The sequence below is a fragment of the Rhipicephalus microplus genome, chromosome 5 (assembly GCF_043290135.1).
Source record: "Rhipicephalus microplus isolate Deutch F79 chromosome 5, USDA_Rmic, whole genome shotgun sequence".
NCBI lineage: Eukaryota > Metazoa > Arthropoda > Arachnida > Ixodida > Ixodidae > Rhipicephalus > Rhipicephalus microplus.
Window position 1 is genome coordinate 67,214,915 of NC_134704.1, and position 25,358 is coordinate 67,240,272.

Below are 25,358 nucleotides of genomic sequence, written 5' to 3' on the forward strand. Positions count from 1 at the left end.
AATCACATGTCAAACAACAGAAAGCAATTTCACTTATATGTTTTTTAAATGTGTTAAGGATTCTAGACGCTCTCTTGTCTTTGTTATAGCTAAAAGTTATTGCTTTATTAAGTATATCGGCTCGCAGTGACCTGGAGCGACATATCCAGGTAGTTTTGTGTTCATATATCTCACTACAGGAGTAACCCGCTGTACTTGCTTAAAATGCGAATAATTCACCAGTGCACAGCTTAATCGGGTAACTGAATAAATGGTTAATTGCTGCTGGTGTCCGAATGAATGCTTGACGACACAGCAAGGCTACAGCGGCCACAACGGGCTGATCAGAAAGGAAGCAGAACAGGCAGAAATCAGCCACATATATTGACCTAATAGGGAAAAGGTTTCGCAAAAATCTGTCGCCCCCCCCGCTCCCATTCCTAAAAAGGAACTCTGCGCACGCCTGTGCATCAGGATGTAGTTGTTTGACTAACAACATTCGTTGGTTATTTTTTTTCAACACCTGAATTTCGTGCTAAATAAATGTTTGCGCAAGATGAGAAGAATAAAAGAAAGAAAAAAACACTTACCCAAGAAGCAGGCATTGGAATGGAACGCGTTGGTAATTGAAACCTGAGCGAGCATTAATCAGAAAGTGTTCAGCTACGTTAATAAGGAAAAATAAACTGAAGACGCACCGATACTCACCAAATAAAGCTTGGCTCATCGCCTATTTGCACACGTATAGGTGTAGAAACTGCCATTTTAAATTTATTTCAAAGATGGTTACTTCGACGAACGGTGCTATCACATGAAAAGAAAGAAATGACGGAGAAGGCTTGGCACTTACGTGTCAGAAAAAAAAGAAGAAAAACGTACTTTGCAGGCAGTCAATTCTTACCGTTATGTCGTTCACTTATCACCAGTCGCACCGAACGCCGGATCAATGTCGTGGCCTCCTCGTGGGTAGCGTATGGATGGGCCTAAACGGAAAAAAAAGAACGAAATAAAATGATTGGCACAGAACTCAGGCGCCGGTGAAAATTCGGCACGGTCATGCTGCTTCAGGCTTTAGTGAACACTGGATAGCAAAGTAAACAACGTGCTCAGCTTGAGCCTTTCAAGAAGCTTTTGAGTGAGCTTTCAGCGGGCTTGGCGCGAAGGCGCCCTCGCTTCGTCGCTCTCTGAAGCGCGCCACTGCGCGTTTCGACGAGTGTTGCCCGAGCAACAGGGCCTTCGAACGCTCATTTCCCTAAGCTGGCTCGCGCGCCAGAGGACCTCTTTTCGCTCGCCTGGCTTCGAGACCTCACCCGTTGCAAGGAGCCTCAAGGAGAGAGCGCGGCGAGTTCGTGAGACTTCGCCGCCAGTCGGCGTGCCGTTAATAATGCCTGTCGGGTTATGACACCTAATCGATAGCCACTGCTTAGTCTTCCCCTTTTCTCTTCCTTTTTTTCCTTTTGGCGCGATTTTGTTGTTTCGCTCTACTTGCCAAGATTGTTATACACCCAAGACACAGAACCTGCTCGGTGAAGGCACCACACTTATATTAACCTTATTATTAAAATTCTTTTCCGTTGCGTGCGCCAATGTTTTTTTCTTTTCTTACGCATCAAGTCATTCCTAGTGTCGCTTCCGCCTTGCCGCCTCCGAACATCCTGCGGGTTAAGTTCGGTCGGTGATTTGCAGTGTTTGCGGCGCTTTTCTTTCGAGAAGGATCGAGCGAGTCGAAAAGGCTTCTTCGGTGCTTTGTCACACGTAGGCAGCTTAAAGCGTTGAAAGGGTTGTCACAGCGGCTCTCTGTATCTTTTCTTCTAACTTATTTCTCCAGACTGCCGGAAACATTTCTTTTTATCGCTCGGGAAGTGACCGTCGCTTACAATCTTGCCGTTATTTTGATCATACCATGGCTCTCTTGCCATTAAACAGCACACACATCATAATAGTCATCAATATAAAATTGTTCGTAGAGAAGGCGAGATCTTACGTTCTGATGTTCATTAAACAACGCCACTATAGTCATCATCATCTCAGTTATTATTATCAGTCATTTTTATTGCTGGTAATGTTTGTGAGGCTGATTCATTAGCAACTTTCCTGCGCTGGTTTTTCACAACAACAACAACAACAACAACAACAACAACAACAACAACAACAACAACAACAACAACAACAAACAAGAGCAGCAGAAGCAGCAGAACAAAAAGCATCGCATGCAACTGCACGCATAACAGCCACTGAACAAGCAACATGGGGTGGGCGGCCTAGGTTATTCGAGGATGCCTTTAGGAATTACACACTGCGTAGCCTGCGTGGCGGTGGATGTGCCACAGTGCACCCTCGAACGAAGTGTCCAGAGAAAGGCCCCAACCTGATTGGTTGTGGTGGTGGTATAGGCTATGGCTCTCGACCCCCGAATGTCTCGGTTCCGGTACCAGCTGCGGTGGCCCAATTTTTGCGCATGCAACATCCTGGAGGCATATCTATACTTATTCCTCAATTAGCTGCACGTTAGTTTCGTGTTAAGGAAAACAAGATGGTCATAACTTTTGGAGCCTTCCACAACTGTTGTGCTCATAGGATACCATGATTTTGACGTGTATTAAGTTTCAGCCACCTCAATTGCCTAAATTATGGACATGTGAGCCGCAACTAGCTGCTTTGATATAATTGTGATTTTCGAGTAAAGTCACCTTGCAAGATCGTCGAGTACTGTTCGCTAAGAAGAAGGAATGGCTCAGACTGGCGGTGTTTGGTTTTCTCGCTAGATATCACTCATTATCCAACTCGGAAGGGGCGTGAAGTAGTGCTGTATGGCTGCAGGTGTTGCCTCTATTGAAAACATGATGTTAAGCTTTACACTGCTTTAGGACTCGCCAATGAAACATATCTACATTGCTTTCGCGAATGTGCGCTTGTCTCTTTGTGGGTGTTAGTACTTGCGCCAGCGTAAGTTACCTAATCCGCGCCTGATGAACCCATTCGAGCAGCAGGAGCATTCTCGAATAACCCGCTAGGCAGAACGGACATGTCGGACTAATTATGTACCTAGAAACGTTGGGTTTAACGCGCTAAACCCTCCTGGAATGAACATTTCGTAATCGTGCTAATTGTCGTGCAAATAGTACCGCCAGGGGATTTCACGTAAGCCACCTTCGCAGCGTGCCCTATTTCTTCCGCGTGCTGTGAAGTGCGATCCGTTTCCCAGTAGCGGCGTTTTAAAGCAATACGAAGGTGGGCGTCGTGCTATAATACATGCACAGTTATAATCCTTGCAGGCACTATTGTCGCATGAGTGAAACTCTGAGGGTTGCGTGGAAGTGTAGTCTCGAAAAATGTGTGCACGCAAGCTTTTTAGCAAGACTTACGCGTTCCTGCGCAGATCAAATTAAAGTTTAAGCGCTCCTTAAGATAGCCTGGAAATAGCTGGAGACGGTTTTAAGACAACGATAATTGATTATGTCGCCCCTATTATCGCAGTAGCGAGCCGTTCCGCCGGTTATGTTATCGCCAGCACGAGCGAAACCAATTACTGCCGTGAAGATTGAAGACTATCCTTGGTCACTGTTTTATCAGTTCTCCACCGGCAGAGTGAGAGCTGTTCTATCAAAACTAGGCTGTGAGTGATCGTATGGCTTCGCCTTTTATGTTACCTACTACTACTACTACTACTACTACTACTACTACTACTACTACTACTAATAATAATAATATTAATATTAATATTATTATTAATGTCCCGGTTTGAACAGCGCTAACGCGGGTACTGCGGTGATCGCTGGAAGATACGTTTGAAGCGATGATGTCTGTAGGTGACACGTACAGACATGTTTGAATGCCTAATGCAGGCGCGCGTCAAGTTTATTACTCGGGAACCTACCAGTCGGTGGTGTAGCGAGCGGCGGTCACAGCAAGTGTTGGGGGCGAACGAACGGACGAGGCGGAAACTGCGGGCGCCACGGCGAGCACGCTGCAGGCAAGGTGAAAAGTAACGTCAGCAGGCACTGAGACGGAAGCGCGCCGTCAGCACGCAGCAGCGGTGTGACCTACTTGGCGCAGCGCCAATACCTTCGCTGCGCGGCGCGTTCGTGCGGAAGAAAATAGTTACACAGGCTAGTCAAAGAGCTGCTTTGCATCTAATATTAATAATGTTTGTGGTGCACAGGTGCACTGCGATAGCAACGTGTAGGTGGGCTGTCTGGAAAACCTTTTCACAGCAATTTTTATAGTATGTTAGTGTTAAAGTAAATGTTTGAAGAAGTGCCCCACCACGGTGGTCTAGTGGCTAAGGTACTCGGCTGCTGACCCGTATGTCGCGGGATCGAATCCCGGCTGCGGGAGCTGCATTTTCGATGGAGGCGAAAATGCTGTAGGCCCATGTGCTCAGATTTGGGTGCACGTTAAAGAGCCCCAGGTGGTTGCGATTTGCGGAGCCCTCCACTATGGCTTCTATCATAATCATATGGTGGCTTTGTGACGTTAAACCTCACATATCAATCAATCAATGACCGGTGTCACCATTTGGCAAGCAAGTCTGTTGTGTAGTTGCTAGTTGCTTTCTGAGGCACTCCAAAATACCTTTAAAAACATTAGCTAATATAAGCTGGGACACCGCAAGTATTTATCCTGGCTTCTGATTTATGCTATCTTGTTTGTAGCTCTCGCCTTAAGAACATTGTCATTACTTGAATTTTGTTTAACGATAGTTAAGGGAAACACACAGTCAACCCGACCGCACAAGGGCTCTAATCGAGTTGCGCCTTTATCTGATCTGCTCTTTCCTGCAGTTTGCGGTCGTTTGCCTCATATCTGTTGCTTTTGCTTGTCGGTGGCTAAGCAGCATCGATTTTATGAACGTTTCGACCCAAACACTGGCTCTTTGTCGCCGTACGAACGCGCAGATGCAAACGCTAGAGTTATACATCGTATCGCTGTCTGGGATGCAGGGCGTGGCAGAGCTTCCGCTTCAAAACGAGTGAAAACTTTCGAATATTTCGCAAGGTTTGATCAGCCCAACTACGTCCTTCGCCCTACAGTAGGCGTAGTTAGGCTGATCATGATGAAGACTTAAGAAGCATTCGAAAGTTTTCGCGTGTTTTAGAGCGATAGCTCTACTTCGCCCTGCCTCCCAAGGTTATGCACAGCGACGCAGTTACCTTGAGCTGCTCGAGCGCCAGCGTGGCAGGAGTGACGCCAGGTCACGTGATTGGCTCATGAAAATGCGTCGAAGAGGCGCTCGCTGTGCGCCTCGCCGCTGTAGCACTCCGTGACAACGCGATAGCGCGCCGATCGCTTCACGGGCCCTGGGCTGCAGAATGTCTGTGTGAATGGCGCGCCGACTGTGCCGTCTGTGCGTGCGCTTCAGCGTAAGTGACGGCTTGAATAGAACCATCTTGCCAACACAACTACACGGCAGGAAATCTAAAGCAAAAGCGAGATCACCCTCTCAAACACCAGAGCAAAAGGAGGCCATATTATCGCCCCACAGAGGAGCTTAGTAAGCATGGCAGCGCGTCTGATCGACGCTTCTGCAGTGGCCACTGTCGTTCAACAAAGGTAACAATGAGTATAAGCAGCAGCTTGAATTTCAGCCCAGTATTTGTATTCTTTGCTGACTCAAGGCAGACATAATTTGCGCTTGGGATAACTAGGTTTGACAAAGTTAAAACTCATTCAATTCATTACCAGGCATAAGGAAATGCATGTTAAAAAAAGATACGGCCCACACGTTTATACTGAGTTGCGTACAAAGATGCCCGTGTACATTTCAGCTTACAACGTAGTGCCCACGCTGTAGTACTTTTGTAGACTCTAGGGGAAAAGTTGAAGCATGGAAAGAAATAGTGCGTGTAGCCTGTGTTTGCGTGTAGCCTGTGTATGGCTTTCTTCACCTTCTGTACTTAATTAGTACGGCATCTTCGTTAGTCTGCACTGCCATCATAAAGCTCAGCTAGCTTGGCCAATCTACTCTCCTAACTATTTGAAAACAATGGTTTACTATACGCCGTGTCGAGGTTACCGAATGCAGTGACCCAATATAAAGCTCGATCAGTTCGTCGTCCAGATTCGATAGTAAAACTTGAAACAAGGTGACTCGTTTACCAGAGAGGCACGCTCAGGAAGCAGTGGGAAACACGCACCACGCATGGGACTGTTAACATACAGTGAGAGGAACGGCCGCCGTCTCACTGACTTTACGTCTAACGAATGAGGAGCGCCCCGTCGTTGTGTATATGGCGTCCATCGGAGGATTCTCATTCCCAGCATCGGGTGTACCGCAAAGACTTCCTCGGAACGATGCTTGAACGAACGCGCGAGCTCGGCCGCGCGCTGTCACATTTGCACGCTGACACATAACGATGCCAGATCCTCTCTAATTGACTCATCAGGCGCCGTCGGCCGCCGGGAGGGGGCGGCACGCGTTGTTTGCGGCGCGAACTCTGTAAATGACAGTCGCATGTTGCCTCTACAAGAAGAAAACAAGAAAGTGGGGAGGGGGGAGAGAAACATTCGCCGCGGTTCGAAGTGCACTCGTCGTCCGCAAATTCCATCCCTCGTCTCTCCTGGGACCCGCTCCGCCGTTTCCACGGTCGCGCGCTTTCCTCTAAAAACTTTCGTTCGCGCCTGTGGTGCGTCTCTAATTAGCCGTGCCTCGTAGGCGCATTTACGGGGGCGTCAGCGCCGCCGCAACGTCGCAACTCCCTTGTACGCTGTTGTAGGCGCCGCATTGCGTCGTCAGCGTAACTGCCGTTCCACTCTCGCTAGCCCCGCATGAGTGGCTCGCGCCATCTACGAATTTGTTCCGGCTACGTTTCCGTGCAATGAAGGAACGTACTGCGGTCCCGTTGAGGTTATAGCGAGCGAAGAGTGAACGCTAGGTGGGGCGTAGCTTGGTGGGAAAGTAAAGTGAGTTTTCGCGTAGTTCTATGTAGGCCACGTCTAATCAGCGGGACGCCTACCCCCCATCAATAATATATGTCTCGCGCTTCTCCATTGCAGTGGGTGTGGTGTTATCAGTTTCGAGGTCATAGCGTATTACACGAGACTATAGGAAGCTTTAGATTAGTGTACCCTAAGGTGGTGTTCGTCGCGGTCGCCCATTATTTCAGTAACTTAACGGGAGCCCGCAAGAGGTTAGCGTACGAAGCATGCGCAGTAGCGGGAAACTCTGACGCGACGATTTTTGTAAGCTGTTCAAAAAAGCTCAGTTCGCTACGGGCGCACATTGTTCGTCCGCTATAAAACCCACCGTGGTGGTGTTCTGGTTATGGCGCTTGACTGGTGACCGGAAGGTTGTAGATTATTATTATTATTAATATTATTATTATTATTATTATTATTATTAGCCACCCCCTAATAAAAATAACAGTGACAATGCTTTGTAAGAAACTGTGGTATTGAGGCACGAACGTATGTATTCTACATCTCCCCATTTATTTGTTCTGTGCCTGCCCTCAATCGTGGAGAGTTTTAAAAGGTAACAGCATGCTTTGACAGACAAATAGGAAACGCTTAAAAAAATATCTCGAAAGATATGTCCCATGACGAAGCAACAAATTCGCAACACGTTCCGCATTTTTCGATGAAAAGTGACGCAATCGCTTGGACGCTGAAATAGAGTTAAAGTGTAATTAGGCTGTTGTTTTTCTTGCCTAGTCAAATAAGAGAGGCGCCGAAGGAGGAGGAGGAGGATTAAACGTTTATTTTTCGAAACGGTGTAGCGGTGTAGGTTCCGCGTTCACCTTAGGTGGGAGCTCTCCTCATTCCAGGAACCCTCTGGCCTTCGCTGCCTCCTTGGCCCTGGCGACGAGACGTCGTTGTTGGTCCAGGTCCTCCAAAGACCCCGAAGGAAAAAAGAAAAAAAAACTTGGTTAAGTTTGTACGCTGGATCCGTGTACGGAACTACGATCTCGCCTTTTCGCTAGTGCCAGTGCGTACGAGGAGGACATCAAAAACAAGAATCAGCGTGGTCTGTTCGCTGTAGCAATTATAAGAGCTTGGACGAACGAATTTACAGGAACAATTTTTCGTCCCTTATCTAATTATATCATATAGAGTTGGCCTGACCCCCAATGAAGTGTCTTTGCGCTGAGTGCGCGCATGCTTATTCTCTTTCGTTGCATGCAAGGAGTACGGCCATAATTTAATAAGCAGTTTATGAATAATCGTCACGAAGAGCCAGAACGAATTACCAGAACATGCCTGCGTTGCGCCAAGTTCAAATGGCGAGCTGGGTGACGAGTAGCCGTTGTTCCTGCAGTTGCTTCCAATAAGAGCATGCGAGTACATTTAAAGTCGAGTTTCATAGTGAACGTTTCTTTGAAACGAAGCGTGCCCGAAACAGTACAACGTTTTCTTTTTGTATACAAGTGTAATGATCACTAATGTCCGCATGTCTTGATGACAGCGGAAAACGTGGCTTTGCCAGGAAGTAAATGCACTTGCGACACTCCTGGTGCTCAGAATTTAAACTCTGGTGCAGAGCACTTTGTTTTTTGCTTCATAAACGTCGCTCTGTGGAGAAGAGTTTCGATGAATACCGATTGCACAGTTTTGCACAGTTTGCTATTTAATAAATAATTTTATACAGTGGACTTGTGCTCTAAGTGCTTACTAATTAAAAACGAGTTGCGGTGGCAGAACATCAATAACAAAGACTGAAGGACGTTGCGTTGCAGTCTGATCATTCATACTTTATGGTAGTTATGCTCTCGGTTTTTCGCTTTATACTTATTCAGAGAACTAATTTGAACGTTCATGATCTGTTCCATTCCAGAGTTTACATGGAAGCTCGAGTCGAGGTAAATAGATATGTGTCGTTGAAGAAAGGATCTTTGTAGAGTTACCAAGATGGCGGGTTGGGTGAGTTGGCTGAGGTTTGTTGCAAGTAAATCTTGAAGTTCACCAGTATACAATCGACTACAGGAGATAAAGGAAGGATCTGTGGAAATGCGATGCGCCAACAACTGAAACTTTGTAGCCTTCGTGTGATTCAGTTCTTTGTCTCACATTCACGTACTAACCGCGCATCACCGGGACAGTACAGTGCGTATAGTACTGCTCTAAGGCGTTTACAATTTATTCTGAACACGTAAATAAGAGAAAAGTTGGGTGACTAATGTAGACTGTTGAGCCAGTTGGTTCATAACTTTTCAAAAAAAAAAAAAGAAGTGTAAGCAAGGAGTGAAAAAGGCGTTGCACATAGAAGAAAAATCACACGGACGGCCAGTGAACTTACTAGTTCTTGTAAAGCTAGAGGCCGTCCATGCGATTTCTCTTTGGTGTGGTGCCTTCTTTCTACTGGTTGCTTATATTAAAAAAAACAACAGCAAAAAAACGAACGAAAAACAAACAAAAAACAAGCTTGGATTTTTATGGAGTCAGGAGGAGGATGCAGCTTGTTTTCAAACGTACTTTAAAAAAATATATTTCAACGAAAACCCGTTCTCACTACCGAAATGGGGAGGGGAGGGGGCTCTAAAATGTTTCTTGATATTCGAGAGATGAAAGAATGGTTGGAAAACCTTCGTAATGGTCCCTAGGAATGTCCTTTACTACGTTGGTTGGTATGAATTATAAGGCAGCACTAGTTACACGCGCGTACAACAGTGTAATCCTACAACATTTTCATGCATTCTGTGCACCGTCTGCCGCTGACTGACTGACTAATTAATTAGCGAAAAGAGCTCAATTACCAGCGCCCTTTTCAAGTTGCCCCCACTGCTACTGGTATGAGTTGGGCTTTCGAAACGTCAACGAAGATTTTGCTTCGCAACTTGCGTAAAGTTGTTCGTGCAAAAGCATTTTATGGCATTTTAAGACAACGAGCACGTTAGAACAGCAAATAATTTCTGTTTCGGGTGGTGTCTAGTCAAATTCACGATCGCTACGCAATAAGTTCTTTGCCACTTGAGACCCATTCGATGGTCGAAATCCAACGCGTGCCACATTTAGAAAATTACCTGTAAAGCGTGCTCTGCCGCTCAAAGGGGTCGTTTGAGGCGAAGTGGTTTGTCCGGGGTTATTTCGAATAGTCACGCGTTCATGTCGCTGTTGTTAAACTGGTAAAAGACAACAAGAAAAAGAAAAATACGACATAATCTTCCTTAAAAAAATAGAGCACTTCACAAAGCTCTCTTATTTTTGCTAGATTGACTTTTTCAGAGAGTAATAGTAGTAGTAGTGGGAAACTTCTTGTTTTCGTTTTTAGAAGGAACGCAATCTTCAATACAAGCCCCTATTACGCAGATAAGTCGTCTATAGTTCTGTAACAGAGATGTTGCTCGTCTGCTGATCCGAAGGTTGCAGCCGCGATCGCATTTTAATGCAGGGGAAATGGTAGAGGCCCGTGTACTCTGGTGACGTCAGTGCTCGTTAAAGAACACCAGCTCGTCGAAATTTCCGGAGACTACACTACGGCGTCTGTCATAAACGTATCGTGTTTTTAGTGTGCGAAACCGTTAATAATAATAATAATAATAATAATAATAATAATAATAATAATAATAATAATAATAATAATAATAATAATAATAATAATAATAATAATAATAATAATAATAATAATAATCTATTACTACTACTACTGCTACTACTACAATCAAAATTACACCGCTCAGAATACTGTTGCAGAGTAAACCGCTGCAGATGATTCGTAATGTACTCACTGCCCAGCAGAGAAGCTGTATTCTTAGTGTGTCCGCTAAATTTGATATCTAAGTGAATATGAAGGATTCAGTTAGCTTGCTGCATCTGTGTGCTCAGGTTATACGTTTCAGAAAATCAGCCCACCACCTCACGAACCCCCCCCCCCCCCCCCCCAACCTCGACAAATTTCTTCCCCTCATGTTGCGCTGTTCAAGCTGAAAGCTGCACTAAGCATTAAAGAACTCGTTTAGCAGAAATTCCAGCGTCCAAATCGGTGTCGGTGTTATGTCTTTGTGTTGGTTCACTTTGTATATTTGTCTGTTTCTTTTTATCGCTTCTTTTCTCTCTCTCTCTCTCTCTCTCTTGCGTTTTTGTTTTTTAGCGCTGACACTCTTTTGATATGTAGGGTTTGACGTCCCAAAACCACCATATGAGAGACGCCATAGTGGAGGGCTCCGGAAATTTCGACCACATGGGGCTCTTAAACGTGCACCTAAATCTGAGCACACGGGCCTACAACATTTCCGCCTCCATCGGAAATGCAGCCGCCGCAGCCGAGATTTGATCCCGCGTCCTGCGGGTCAGCATCCGAGTACCTTAGGCACTTGACCACCGCGGCGGGGCCGCTGACACTCTTTGTACTCCGTAGCGTGGCCTGCCTAATGCCTGTGTTGCATGCGCGCCAGCGGTTTATTGTTCGCGTTGGGCAGATTACGACTGGCTTGACGAGCTCCGCAGTCAGCATGCATGCAAGTGTTGCACTGCCTCCGGTTGGGCCACTCTTGACCAAGCGACAATGTGATGCAATGGCGTCATCATGAAGTCATGCATATGGGTGACCTGTCCTGTCATGATGATGTCATACATAAAACACACTACCATCGCTCAATTTTTTCTTCGTCTGTTTTGTGTTGACATCACAGCCGCCGATGGTCACGTCTCGTGTTTAGTGTTGCGTCTAAGGTTTTTTTCCTTGAAAACACGCTAGATTACGGCGGAAAGTTATCTCCGAGACTTATACTGAAGGGAGTGGCAGAGCGAATAACATGAGATTGCACAATTGTCTTTACTTCGCGCGCTTTGTCCGCTACACCCCTTTCTTTTTTTCGCGTTCCTCGCTTTTATATCCGCCTAATGCATTTTGTTTTTTTTGCCGCAGGTTGCGCCGCATGAGACAGTTGCACCGTTAAAATACGGTTGACGCTATTGTCCTGGCGTCGTTACTGCGCCCAGTAGCGTCGCCCAGCCCGCATCGGACAAAAGGGAAATGTCATCCGGCGACGGGGCGCCCCGCGGGGCACTTTTTTCGCCTGAGCTCGCAGTTTCCACTGTTTTTGTTCTGGCGTAGAAACGTGTGCGAGTGCACTATAAACAGAAAGGGTACTCGCGGTCCTTTGTGAAAACGGGATGAGGCGAATGAGAGACAGAAAGAGAGTCACATGGGGAAAAGAGCATTCTCTCCTGCTCGCCACCTTCCTTTGACTGAGTCGTCCTTGTTTTCTCTCTTCCACCGTCTTCTTCGCAAGGCAAGAGAGAGAGAAAACTTTGCTAGTCGAGCTTTCTGGTGAAGCGAGGACGTGGTGATCATCGCCTGAATGTTTCAGCACCGCTATCCCGATGGTAGCTCTCAGCGGGGAGCGTGGTGCGCTTGCGGTGGTCGGCCCGGCAAGCGTCATCAGCATTGTTTCGCTCTGCTTTTCATCTCTCGTTGCGGTTGAGCCCCCTGAGCCACCTCCCGCGGCGCGAAAGAGAGAGAGAGAGAGAAAAAAAACTGAAAGAAGGCGCACCGGTTTCCGAGAACGTTTACCCGCGTATTGAAAGAGCAAGAAGCAGCAACGATGGCTGTGTGTGAAACGATAACCGCGTGATATACGGCCGCCCCGAAGCAGCGACGTGCATTGGTAAGGGAGAAAGTTAGCGAAGCCAGCGGCAAAAGAAGTGCCTTTGAGTGCGGCACGGTGGAACCATCCATAGTTCGGCTTTCAAGAGAACAAGCACCAGCTGCGAAGCGGTGTGTCTATATCGAGACTTTTTCTCTCTTGCTTTTAAAACTTCCGCGCACTTGTGGTGACACCTAAACGTAAGCGCCGATGTGCATTGAGGCATGCTAAGCGGTCAATTTGCAACGCTTGTGCCCGTCTTTTCAGACGTTCCTCTCATTATGGCTTCTTTTCTGCTTTGTCTTTTACTTTGATGCGTTCTCGCGTCCCACCGCGTTATCGTGTCGAAACAAAACTTAGCTGGGCGTCGAATGGCCTTCCAAGATGAACGAAGCAATGAAAGCTTCGAACTGCAGGTGGAACTGCGGCTATCTAAAACACTGGCCCCGGAAAGGTAATGAGCTAGTCTGTTTAGCATCTTTCGCGTAGCTTTCTTCTCCTCGTATTCTCGGCATCTTTTATTAAAAAAGCTTGTCTCCGATGCTCCTGAGTGTTCTCTATATGATGATGTGAAAGGACAGGACGCAGATACAAAGACGCAGTTCTTTTTTTAAGGCGATTGGCCTTATTAGGACATATGACTCACTTTGGTGCGTGAAGTCATCCACAAATGTATACGGACCACGCGAGCGCTTGCCGAACTGCTTATCTGCGCCACCTAGCGGTAACGCCATCTAACGTCGACCATAGTCGAGGGCCTGAAATACGTCATGTTATATTCACTGCGGATTTTGCGGATTTTGAATACTTTCTACCGAAAACGAGAAAACCGCAAGTGGACATGGAGGAGCCCTAATGGCGAAAATAAGAACGAAATAGACTTTATAATGACTGCACACCCAGGAATCGTGCAGGATGTGGAAGTGGTTGGCAAGCTACGATGCAGTGACCATAAAATGGTACGGTCTCGAATTCACCTAGACTTGAAGAAGGAACGACAGAAACTGATACGCAAGAAGCCAATCAATGAGCTATCACTGAGAGGGAAAGTACAGGAATTCAGAGTGTCGCTGCAGAACAGGTACTCGGCTCTTAGTGAGGAAACCAACCTTAGCGTAGATACAATGAATGATAATCTAACGAGTATCATTACGGAGTGTGCAGTGGAAGTTGGAGGCAGGGTAGTTAGACAGGACACTGGCAAGCTTTCCCAGGAAACGAAGAACCTAATTAAGAAGCGTCAAAGCATGAAAGTGTCAAGTACAACAGACAAAATAGAAGTGGCAGAGCTTTCAAAGTTGATTAATAGGCGTAAAGTATGCGATGTAAGAAGGTATAACACGGAGAGAATTGAACACGCTATGAAAAACGGAGGAAGCGTCAAAGCAGTGAAGAGAAAACTTGGGATAGGCAAAAATTAGATGTATGCACTAAGGGACAAAGAAGGCAAAATAACTACCAATATGGATAGGATAGTTAAAATAGCGGAGGAGTTTTACAGAGATCTGTACAGTAGCCAAGACAACCACGACCTTAATACTATAAGAACTAGCAGTAACCCAGATGACACCCCACCAGTAATGATCGAAGAAGTCAGAAAAGCTTTGGAGAGCATGCAAAGAGGCAAAGCTGCTGGTGAGGATCAGGTAACATCAGATCTGCTGAAAGATGGAGGACAGATTGTGTTAGAAAAACTAGCCACCCTGTTTACGAGTTGTCTCCTGACGGGAAGGGTACCAGAGTCTTGGAAGAACGCTAACATCATCTTAATACATAAGAAAGGAGATGACAAGGACTTGAAGAATTACAGGCCGATCAGCTTGCTCTTTGTAGTATACAAGCTATTTACAAAGGTAATTGCTAACAGAGTAAAGAAAACATTAGAATGCAATCAACCAAAGGAACAAGCAGGATTTCGAACAGGCTACTCAACAATTGACCACATTCATACTATCAATCAGGTAATAGAGAAATGCTCAGAGTATAACCAACCACTATACATAGCCTTCATGGATTACGAGAAGGCGTTTGATTCAGTAGAAATATCAGCCGTCATGCAGACACTGCGGAATTAGGGCATAGATGAAGTATATATAAACATTCTGGAAGAAATCTACAGGGGATCAACTGCTACCATAGTGCTTCATAAAGAAAGCAACAGAATACCAATCAAGAAGGGTGTAAGGCAGGGGGACACAATCTCCCCAATGCTATTTACCGCGTGCTTAGAGGAGGTTTTCAGAAGCCTAGAATGGGAACAGTTAGAGATAAGAGTTAACGGAGAATACCTTAGTAACCTGCGCTTCGCCGATGACAGCCCATTGCTGAGTAACTCAGGGGACGAATTGCAACTCATGATTACCGAGCTAGACAAGGAGAGCAGAAAGGTGGGTCTTAAAATTAATCTGCAGAAAACGAAAGTAATGTACAACAACCTTGGAAAGGAGCAGCGCTTCGAGATAGGTAATAGTGCACTTGAAGTTGTAAAAGACTATGTCTACTTAGGGCAGGTAATAACCGCAGAGCCTAACCACGAGATTGAAGTAACTAGAAGAATAAGAATGGGGTGGAGTACATTCGGCAAGCACTCTCAAATTATGACAGGTAGATTGCCACTATCCCTCAAGAGGAAGGTATACAACAGCTGTATCTTGCCGGTACTTAGCTACGGAGCAGAAACCTGGACACTTACAAAGAAGGCTCAGCTTAAATTTAGGACGACGCAGCGAGCAATGGAAAGAAAAATGGTAGGTGTAACCTTAATAGACAAGAAGAGAGCAGAGTAGATTAGAAACGGGGGTTAAGGATATCATAGTTGAAATAAAGAAGAGGAAATGGACATGGGCCGGGCATGTAGCGCGTAGACAGGATAACCGCTGGTCATTAAGGGTAACTAACTGGATTCCCAGAGAAGGGAAGCGGGTTAGGCGGAGACAGAAGGTTAGGTGGGGAGACGAGATTAAGAAGTTTGCGTGTATAAATTGGCAGCAGCAAGCACAGGACCGGGCCAACTGGCGGAACATGGGAGAGGCCTTTGTCCTGCAGTGGACGTAGTCAGGCTGATGATGATGATAATATTCACTGGCCTTCAATTTGCGCGGCATATTGCTAGTTCTCAGTTCTCGCGCAAATCGTTTACCTGCAATATGACCGTCACACTCGTGTTTCTATAGCAGAATCAAAGATATCACTACGTGCTTCGAACGGGGGGGGGGGGGTAGATGTCACTCTGCAAGAAATATTGCTACGACTGCTCTCGAGACAGAACCGAGTAGCCGTGGTGGCCAAAGAGCACGTCTCGTTAAAATGTGAAAGGTGAAAATTATTTGCGTTCAGTCAGAAAATAGACAGGCCATCAATTAAAGGAGGGACGCGCCTTGGGCACCGCACTCTTATCGATCGCCGCTGACGTAGCCGAAATGTCGCGAAGAGGCTCTTGACCACGCACTCGCATGGTCTGTAAACTTTTGTGGTTGACTGTATATATAGGGAGGTATTTAACTGTCTTGCATTCGCGCACAATTGGGTCATTGGGCTGCCCAATGATAAAACGCCGACGGTGCTCTCAATGCGCACATGCTTGGGCAGAACGTAGAGAATGACGTAACTGACGAATCAGCCAATGAAGACTGGTATCTTTTCTCTTGGCAAACGGCTCTCAGGGGCGAAGCTTCTTAAAGCGACACCCGTTCGTCCCTCGTAGTAGTGCGTAACATGCCTTACGCTTTGACCTGCAAGGTGCTGCCGGTGGGAGATTTCTCCTGTGCGTTGTTGAACAATGAAAAATTCGCAGCGTGTGCGTTAACTAAAAGCTGAATTCTCCTGTCTCTCATTCCCCATCAGCAGCCATTGGCATGTACATTGAGCCCTATCTGACAAGAAAGGGTTGCTACGTTATACTCGCTGGGCGTAACCTCCTTGGTTTCAATAGGTTTTGCGAGCATTGGGCCGCAGTGCCATGAATACAGAGAACAAGTATATACCACGAACTCGAGCTGGTTAAAGGTGAGAAGTAGACACGAAGCGCAAGCCGTAAAAAAGTGTGCGTGTGCCACCTCTCGTTTATTCCTTGGAACGTCCGCTGGATGGCAGGGCTTCTATATGTGGAATATATGATGAAAAGATGTGAGATGGTGTTACTTGGAGTGTTGACTAGATGGACGAACGGACACACAGACAGATGCATGGATGGACGCACGGATGGCTGCACAGACGGATGGACGCATGGACGGACGCAGGGGCGGATGCATGGACGAACGCAGGGATGGATGCACGGATGGACGCGCGGACGCATGCATGGCTGGTCACACAGACGGACGCATGGACGGACGGACGGATGTTTGGCCGCACTCTCCATCATTCACCCCGTGGATATTTGTTTCACCTAGCCATATGCAGACTTCTCTGTAAAAGAGGGGGTGGTTGAAAATTTATTCGGGATTTAGCTGACCGAAGCCGTCGTTTTACTTATGGAGACAAAATCTGAATATACTTCAGTACATGTGCCACGTGTGAACTATGTTGCTGTGCCGCTAGATGGCGCAGCTTACTCAAGCCTATAAGGAAACTTGTACATTACGATCGTAGAACCGATTTTTCAGAACTCGTGCAATAATTCACAGTGCTCGCACTCGCCAGTGTGTAGTGATTGCAATCCTCTGCAAGTGTGAGGCCCACGCGACAACTTTGTGCTCTCCCATAGTGGAGTACTAAGTACTCTAAATCGTTAACCACTTTTTTTTGAACACACGTTCTCTATAACATGTACACGTCGTTGAGTGTCGCTGCTACATCTTCTTGTCAAAGCGACGCTTTGTTAGTGGAAGTAGATGTGCAATGCAGGTTACCTTCAGCTTACAGTTGCGGCCTATTCGCTACTCCTGGAGAGGTGGTATACCTGAGTGTCATGCACGACAAAAGCGACTGTTAGTTTTCTGAATTCGGTGTGCCTAAGCAAAACCTTGCAGCTAACCTTGTTCTGCATGTGGTGCTTTAAAAAGCTATGTACGCGTGCTGTTCATTTGTCCATATGATCGCAGTATGTACCATAGCTTTCGCCAAGCTTCTGGCGTTGCAAACTAGGGAATTTTTTAGACAGAAGTCTCCAGCACATCATTGCCAATGTACCCATCCTGTGTCTTTTTTTTCTTCGTTTATGGTTTTTACTAATGCTATTTGTTTTCTTTATTAGGAGTACAGGTCAACGAACTTTAATAACTTTAGTGGCCCGTCAGTGATAAAAGATCACGATGACAATTTTGATGTAACTTCTCGTTTCTCTGACGATATGCCACGCTATATTGTTTTTCAGTGACTTTTGTCTTCTTCCCGACTTTCGTTAAAATAACAAATTCCGCAACGACTGCGGGGAATTTCTTTCGCATCATCGCATAAAACAAATAACACTTTCCACTGACTTGAGTTTGCGGGAGATATTTTTATTTACTAGTTCAATAAAAAAAGGACAGCAGGGCTTATTCAAAGTGTCTTGAATTTTTATTGGTGTGCTTAGGGATGCGGGGAAAACGAGATTCAGCGGGAAAACAGCGTCAACGAAGGAAGAGAAAGAATACGAGCTGAGTGGATGGAAAGGACCATCGCGGCTTGCCAAGCCGACCAAAACAAGAAAAGGAAAAAAAAAATGCCAGACCGAGTAGGTCTGGTCGACCGGTTGGCGTCCTATATCCGCTCGTGCCCCTCCCAAACTCCGCACGTACTTCACGCATAGCGCATTTGCGTAAAAAGCCTGCAGAAAAAGGGCGAATAAAGGTTGAGGCCTGAACGTTGGGCGTGGAGAATGGAGTACCGCATTCGGAGGGGAGCTTCCGCTTCTCTGAAGTTGAGCAGCCAAATCGATCTCGCTCTTGTGGCTTGGTCGGGCCCTCTGAAAAAAAAAGTGGTGCTAAGGGGAAAAGGACGAAAAGCGGCTGGAGCAATGTGTTAGTCCTGGGGCGGTAGTGAAGACGAAATCGGGGGCACTGCAACGCATCTTCCGTTGAGACAAAAGAAATTCTTCTCGGCCTTCCACCTCTTCCTCTATTCCTTCTTTACTCGCTCGTTTATTCTTCGTTTTTCAGGCGACGTTGTCTCGATGGCGTCTGATGGCATTGCAACTGCGTGACATCCTTCTCTCATCTCTCTCTCTCTCTTCAACAGTGCGTACCTTCATGCTCCCACGTGCCTCACTTCCTGGCTTCATTTCGTATGTTTGCTTCGTTTCCCGTTTTTCAAAGGTCGTGGATTGGCGACAAGCTCATCTGAAGAGGGGGAGCTTTAAAAGTCGCCGGGAACTGGCAGCGGAAGCGCTTCTTCTTCCATCCCAAGTAGCTCGTGTCCGGACGCGCAGGCGCAATGGACGGTTGGCAGAGTAGCCTTTGATGAGCTGCTGGGAGTGATGGTCCCTTAGGGCAGCCACTCACAGCACACCCACTCCCACTAGGAATCTGTACCCGTGGGGCGGGTCACAAATTGCTCGGGGCGGCCCCGCATCTGTTGGTACTTGAAAAGGGAAGTGCAGCGTCCTACAGTCGAAGTAGCACGTAGTTACTACGCGAACGTGTTTTCTCGTCGAAGGACATTGTGCTGGTTGGACAAAGGCACTTGAAGAACACACGTAACGTTGTGTCGTATTTCTTTTCTTTGTGTCCTTGTTAAAACGGCGCAATTTTTTGTCGACGATAATGCTGCAACAAACCCGAATTTCTACCGTATTTTTCCGGTGACGATATATTTGCCATTTCTGAAAGGCGTTCTCAGAAACAAAACTAATGAACGCTGAAGAATGGCTGTCATCTTGTAGAAACCATAAACGGCAATTTTAAACAAGAAAATGCGTGCTTATTCCGCCACTTTTCGGTGCTGAGCCCCGTCGCGGTGGTCTAGTGGCTAAGGTACTCGTCTGCTGACCCGCAGGTCGCGGGTTCGAATCCCGGCTGCGGCGGCTGCATTTCCGACGGAGGCGGAAATGTTGTAGGCCCGTGTGCTCAGATTTGGGTGCACGTTAAAGAACCCCAGGTGGTCAAAATTTCCGGAGCCCTCCACTACAGCGTCTCTCATAATCATATGGTGGTTTTGGGACGTTAAACCGCACATATCAATCAATCAATCAATCACTTTTCGGCGCTGACTTACTGAGTTGCTGGGCCTAAAGTACTACAGGTACGTTCTTCCCACGCAGACTGTAGTGATGGATATGTTACACCTCGTGCTGAACTGGGTGCACCTTTAAGTAGCTTTCACATGTAGGCAGAGCAATATGTCAGACTGAACCACTTTCGACACGGCCTACACAGCGGTGTCCTTGGCTGCCTTAGATTTAATATTGAACGCTCGCGCTGTACATTTGACGAAGCGGTATTGCGCTTATTTAACGCCTACTGATGCGCATCCTTAAATGCTGTATGCAATCTCTGTGCCAGAAGATTATAGAAGATTACAGTTTATAGAATAAACTTGTATTATACACCCGTGATTGCTTCTGTTACAATATAGTGACCGAGCAGTTCTGGTTTAGTCATTGCTTCAAAAGCAGGTCAATAACAGAATGTTGGTTGTGCTAGAGCAGAGGCAGGCATTCTTTTGCGCCGAAGGTCCAAACTGCATCAAGTCGAGAACTATAGAAAGCACACGGCAAAAAAAAAAAAAAAAACCCACAGCATATCCACGGACTCAGTGTTGATGAGTGGGGCGAAGCGTCCGCCAGTCCGTTCGCGCTTCCCTCCGTCCAATCGTTCTTGCTTTTGTTTGTCTATGTGTCTGTTCGTACGTCCGTTCGTGTGACCGTCCATGCGGCCGTCCATGCATCCGTCCGTGCGCCCATTCGTGCGCCCATTCGTGCGTCCACCTGTCCGTCCGTGCATTCGTCCGTCTGTGCATTCATCCGTCCATCTGTGCGTTCATTTGTCCGTGCGCGCGTATGTCTGTCTCTCCGTCCGTGCGCCCGTCCCTGCGCTCGTCCATGCGTCCGTTCGCCCATCCGTGCGTCCATTCATCCGTCCTTCTATCTAGTGAACGCTCCATGTACCGCCATCTTGCATCTTTTCATCATATAATCATCATATAGAAGTACCGTCATCCAGCGGACATTTCAAGGACCAAATGAGAGGTGGCTACCTACTTCTACGACGACGACTACAACAGCAACTGCTACTAGTATCACATACATAGCGGACGCACGACCCACGGCATAAGCAGCTTCGCCCCTAGAAATGAAAAAGGGTTCAACCCGGCTTTAGACCTTCACGCCTACATTGCTTACACGAAGAAATCGTTATTAATCGCAGTAGGTGAGACAATAATGCGAGTACCGTTTAGCAATGATCTGGAGCTTCGTTCCCAAAGCCATCACGAAAATATTGGTTGACGACACTTATGCCCAAGCCGAACCACAAGCGAAGCACAGGTTGGTGCGCCGCGCATGCAGCCCAAGGGCCGCAGGCTTCTGACCACTCATTTTCAGCTTCACTCGCTCAGCTTTTCTCATTTGTTTTGAAGTAACGTTTGAAGAGTCCGTGCATGATGCACAAGTGATGAGATGTTCTATACAGATATTAACCCCCGCATTCAAAAACAATCTTTGGCTTTGAACTTGACTTCCCACCGCCTCAAGGCAGCGTTTGAAACGCGTTTCGGCTGCCTTGGCACCGCCTGGGGCAGGGAGTAAGATACAAACACTTTCTACCTTACAGCGTGGCCTGAAGATAGCGAGTTCGAAACGCGTTTGTGGGGCAATGAAGGTGATGACTAGTAAAATAGAAGTCCAGGAGCGTTTCTGTATACGGGGTGTGTGTAGAAGAACTCTACTATAAAATAACTTTAAGCTCTCCAAGCACGCGTGTATCTGAAAAAAAAAAGTTTTTAACGATTTAGTGTGCGTGGTACTCTACTATAGGAGAGCATAAAGCCGTTTCGAAATGTGCGTAAAAAGATGGCGCATATGTGTTATATTTCCGTTTTAAAAAATTATTTACAGTATGTACACAACACAAAGGCTTCATAACATTCCAGTAACAGGGCACATACACTTCGGCACATCTATGTATCAAGACCAACATCACTACGCTACAGTGAAGACATTTGCTCTAATATACATGATAATGTTGGCATACATGTACACAGGAACTGAATGCGATAGCATTATACAATGGTATAACAATACAATAGATGCAAGGAAACACGATTTGTAACAAATGAAATGATATATAACAACTCAACGGGCGCTGCTTAGCACCAAGACGATCGAAAAATGAGTTGTATTTTTTCGTGTTTGACCTTGACAAAAAGGCATGACCAATGCCGTAGAAACTCGTGCTCCCCGAGGAAGAAAAGCTCCTCAGAGAGGAACGCGAGGATCTCTCGTCTCATTCTCCGCAGTATCGGCCACAAAGCACGCCGGCGCCAATTGGCAGCTACGGCTTCACATCGGTTTCTCCAAAGGCTGAACAGCCCCGCAAATATTAAAAGAGCGGAAAGGCGGCCATGCGGAAATCGGCCGTTGGACACGAAAGTTCGCACACCCTGTCCCCGAAAACCAGCATGAACCACACACCAAAAAAGGTGGGAAACCACACATTCAATTGTCGCATGTCTATTGGTCTCTACCATGACGCAGTTGGGGCAAGTGGAAGTGCGAACCACCTGCCACCGCTGCAATCGATCTTGCGTGGGGAGCAAGCCCCAGCCCAACCGCCAGACAAAGTCTCTGAGATGCCCTGGCAACACGGCTGCAGTTATTGGTTTACAAGCGCGGTTCATTATATAGATTGACGATGCTGGGGCACCAAGGGCCGTAGAAGGGCGGCCATTGTGTCCACCACTTTAGAATCATTCACCTCTATCTCTGGGCACGTAGCTTCCAAACGTCGGTGAAATGCCAGAAGGGCTCGATCAAAGATGGTAATTCAGTGGATTGGGGACCTTGATTAATTTGGCTATCCGACAGGAAGACACGTAGTAATGGTTCCAGATGGTAGCGAGCCAGTGTCTGAGCGGGAATGACATCATTGCTTAGTATTCGCAATAGAATGCGAAGGCACAATTGTAGTAGCCAACGTATTACGCGCCGTACTTACGTCACAGGCTACGTCATGTGCCTGTACTTATATTGGCATGCGAGCCGCTCGCTTATCACATTAAACCTTCGCCACCAACTGAGTCCAGCGTCCCCTTGCTCGCCGGCTACAACAGATGGCGACGAGGATGGGATAGGCTGCACCGAACGACGGGGGCGGATCCTGTGAGCAACGACAGCTGGAAGGCGAAAGGCAAGGTATGGCGAAGACGTGGGAATTTGACGCCTTCATAGAAGAAGGAGACAAAGATTTCGCATCGTATGTAGAACGGTTTGGGCACTATTGCAAAGTAGCCGGCGTACAAGACGAAGAACTTAAAAAGTCAGCCTTCATCTCTGCCATAGGAAAGAAAGCGTACAAGACGCTCAAGGGCCTTCTTCTACCTGCAAAACCTGAAGAGAAGACGTTCGAGGACTTGGTGAAAGTGCTGAGTGGCCACTACGAGCCTTCAAGTCAAGTCATTGCGGAGCGTTTCAAATTCAACAGGAGGTACCAAGGAGAAGGGGAGTCCGTCGCGGCATTTGCAGTCACGCTGAAGCACATGGCAGCCAAGTGCAACTACGGTACGTTTCTCGACGACGCTTTACGGGACCGGTTCGTCGCTGGGTTACGGAATTCCACCATTCAGACGGGTTTACTGAAGAGGAAGGAACTGACGTTCGAATCGGCCTGCGTTTTTGCTAAGAGCGTTGAGCTAGCGGAGCGGGAGTCGAGGGGATTCCGATCAACTGCGAATACGGATGCCGACATTCACGCTCTAAAAAAGACGGAGAGGGAACCGGAGTTTGCCAGCAAGCCGAAGAACAGTTCAATGCAAAGCTGCTATCGATGCGGTCAAGAGCATGACGCCCGTTGCTGCCGTTATCGTAAATTCAAATGCCATCTTTGCAAGCGCGTGGGACATTTGGCGCGCATGTGCAGATGCAAGAAACCGGCGCCTGGCACCGTCCACAACGTGAGTGACGAAGCGAGCGGAGGCACAGAGCTGCTGCTGCACGGTGTGTATCTGGTGGGCCCGGAACAACCATATGAAGTTGAAGTACAGATAGCCGGCCAGTTTGTGAAGATGCAAGTAGATGCGGGCGCAGCCGTATCACTCGTTCCGGAATGCGTTTACGGGCAGCTAAAGCAGCCGCCGCAGCTTGCAAAGTGCGAGATGAAGCTCAAGACTTACGGCGGAGCGCCGCTACAAGTGAAAGGCCAAGCGGAGGTTTTGGTCAATTATAAGGGACAGCGGAAAGTCCTGCCAATCATCGTAGTACCAGGAGAGAAGCCAGCACTCCTAGGCCGCTACTGGATGGCGAACCTCGGAATGGACCTAAACAGCATTCACGAGGTGCACGCACAACCGTCTGTCGACAGCATCCTGTCAAGGTATGCCAGCGTTTTTTCACCTGGTTTAGGGTTGATAAAGGGTTACCAAGCAAAACTGGTGCTTAAGGAAGGAAGCATGCCAGTCTTTTGCAAGGCGCGGTCTGTGCCGTATGCCATTCGTGAACCTGTCGAGCATGAGCTAGGCAACTTGCAAAAAGAGGGCGTACTGGTGCCCGTAACCCGCAGCGACTGGGCCACGCCGCTGGTAGCTGTTCACAAGCCAGACGGCACAGTACGATTGTGTGGAGACTATAAATTGACGGTGAATCCATGTGTGAATACCGACCATTACCCACTGCCGGCGGTGGAGGATTTGTTCACGACACTGGCTGGGGGCAAGGTTTTCACCGTTCTGGACCTTTAGACGGCATATCAGCAAATCGAGGTGCACCCTGACTCGCGACCCTTGCTGACTATAAACTCTCACATGGGGTTGTTCCAGTATGTTCGAATGCCGTACGGAATCTCAAGTGCACCTGCAGTTTTCCAGGCAATCATGAACGAGCTGTTGAAAGGACTACCGGGAGTGGTATGCTACCTCGACGACGTCCTCATCACGGGAGCATTGCATACCGAATGCCTGGCCCGGGTGGAAGCAGTCCTGCAGGTTTTCATGGACCACGGCGTAAACGTGAGAAAGGAAAAATGCAAGTTTTTCTTGAATTCTGTCAAATATTTTGGGCATATCATTGACGAAAATGGTGTGCACCCGTGCGTCGAGAAGGTTGAAGCCATAAGGGAAGCACCCACACCTAAGAACATCAGTGAGCTTAAAGCGTACCTCGGCATGATAACTTTTTACTCCAAGTTCATGCCAAACATGTCTTCGAGGCTAAAGCCTTTGTATGCACTGCTTCAGAAGGATAAGAAGTGGGTCTGGTCCGCAAAAGAAGAAAAAGCCTTCGCGGAGAGTAAGAGCCTCCTTACGCAAGCGAGCGTGCTAACATTCTATGACCTAAAGAAGCCTCTTGGATTAGTCTGTGACGCCTCTCCTTACGGGGTTGGCGCAGTGTTGTTTCATGTCGTGAACGGGGAAGAAAGGCCGATAGCTTATGCGTCACGCACTTTGAGCAAGGCCGAAAGTGGCTACGCACACATAGAAAAGGAAGCGTTGGCTGTGATTTTTGGAATCAAATGGTTTCACAAGTATCGTTACGGCGGTGAGTTCACCATTGATTCCGATTGTGAGGAGGTTTATTAGCCGTTAAAGACAGCGACGAGACAGCGTGAAGAACCGTCCAGCGATCGGCACAGCAACGAACCGAAGCACGAGCCGAAAGAGCCGGGCGTTGGCGATGCTGCTTGCTGCAGGCACATCTTCTTCTTCACAATCGCTCGCTGAAAAAGGAGCCATCCTGGCGACTTAAGAAGTTTCAGGCAAAGGCTCATGGTACGGTTTCACTCGGGAAAC

General features: G+C 47.3%; 1 protein-coding gene and 1 long non-coding RNA gene across 2 annotated transcripts in view; one reads left to right on the forward strand and one right to left on the reverse strand.

Annotated features, from left to right (window-relative positions):
- The window catches only part of LOC142817816 (solute carrier family 35 member F2-like), a 119,356-nt gene that overhangs the window by 18,424 nt on the left and 75,574 nt on the right, over positions 1–25,358 (forward strand). The window lies entirely within an intron of this gene.
- LOC142817285 (uncharacterized) lies at positions 531–1,276 on the reverse strand. Its single transcript, XR_012895148.1, has 3 exons — positions 881–1,276; positions 688–783; positions 531–612 (listed from the first exon to the last, which is right to left on the reverse strand). It is a non-coding gene; the product is annotated as an uncharacterized LOC142817285 (long non-coding RNA).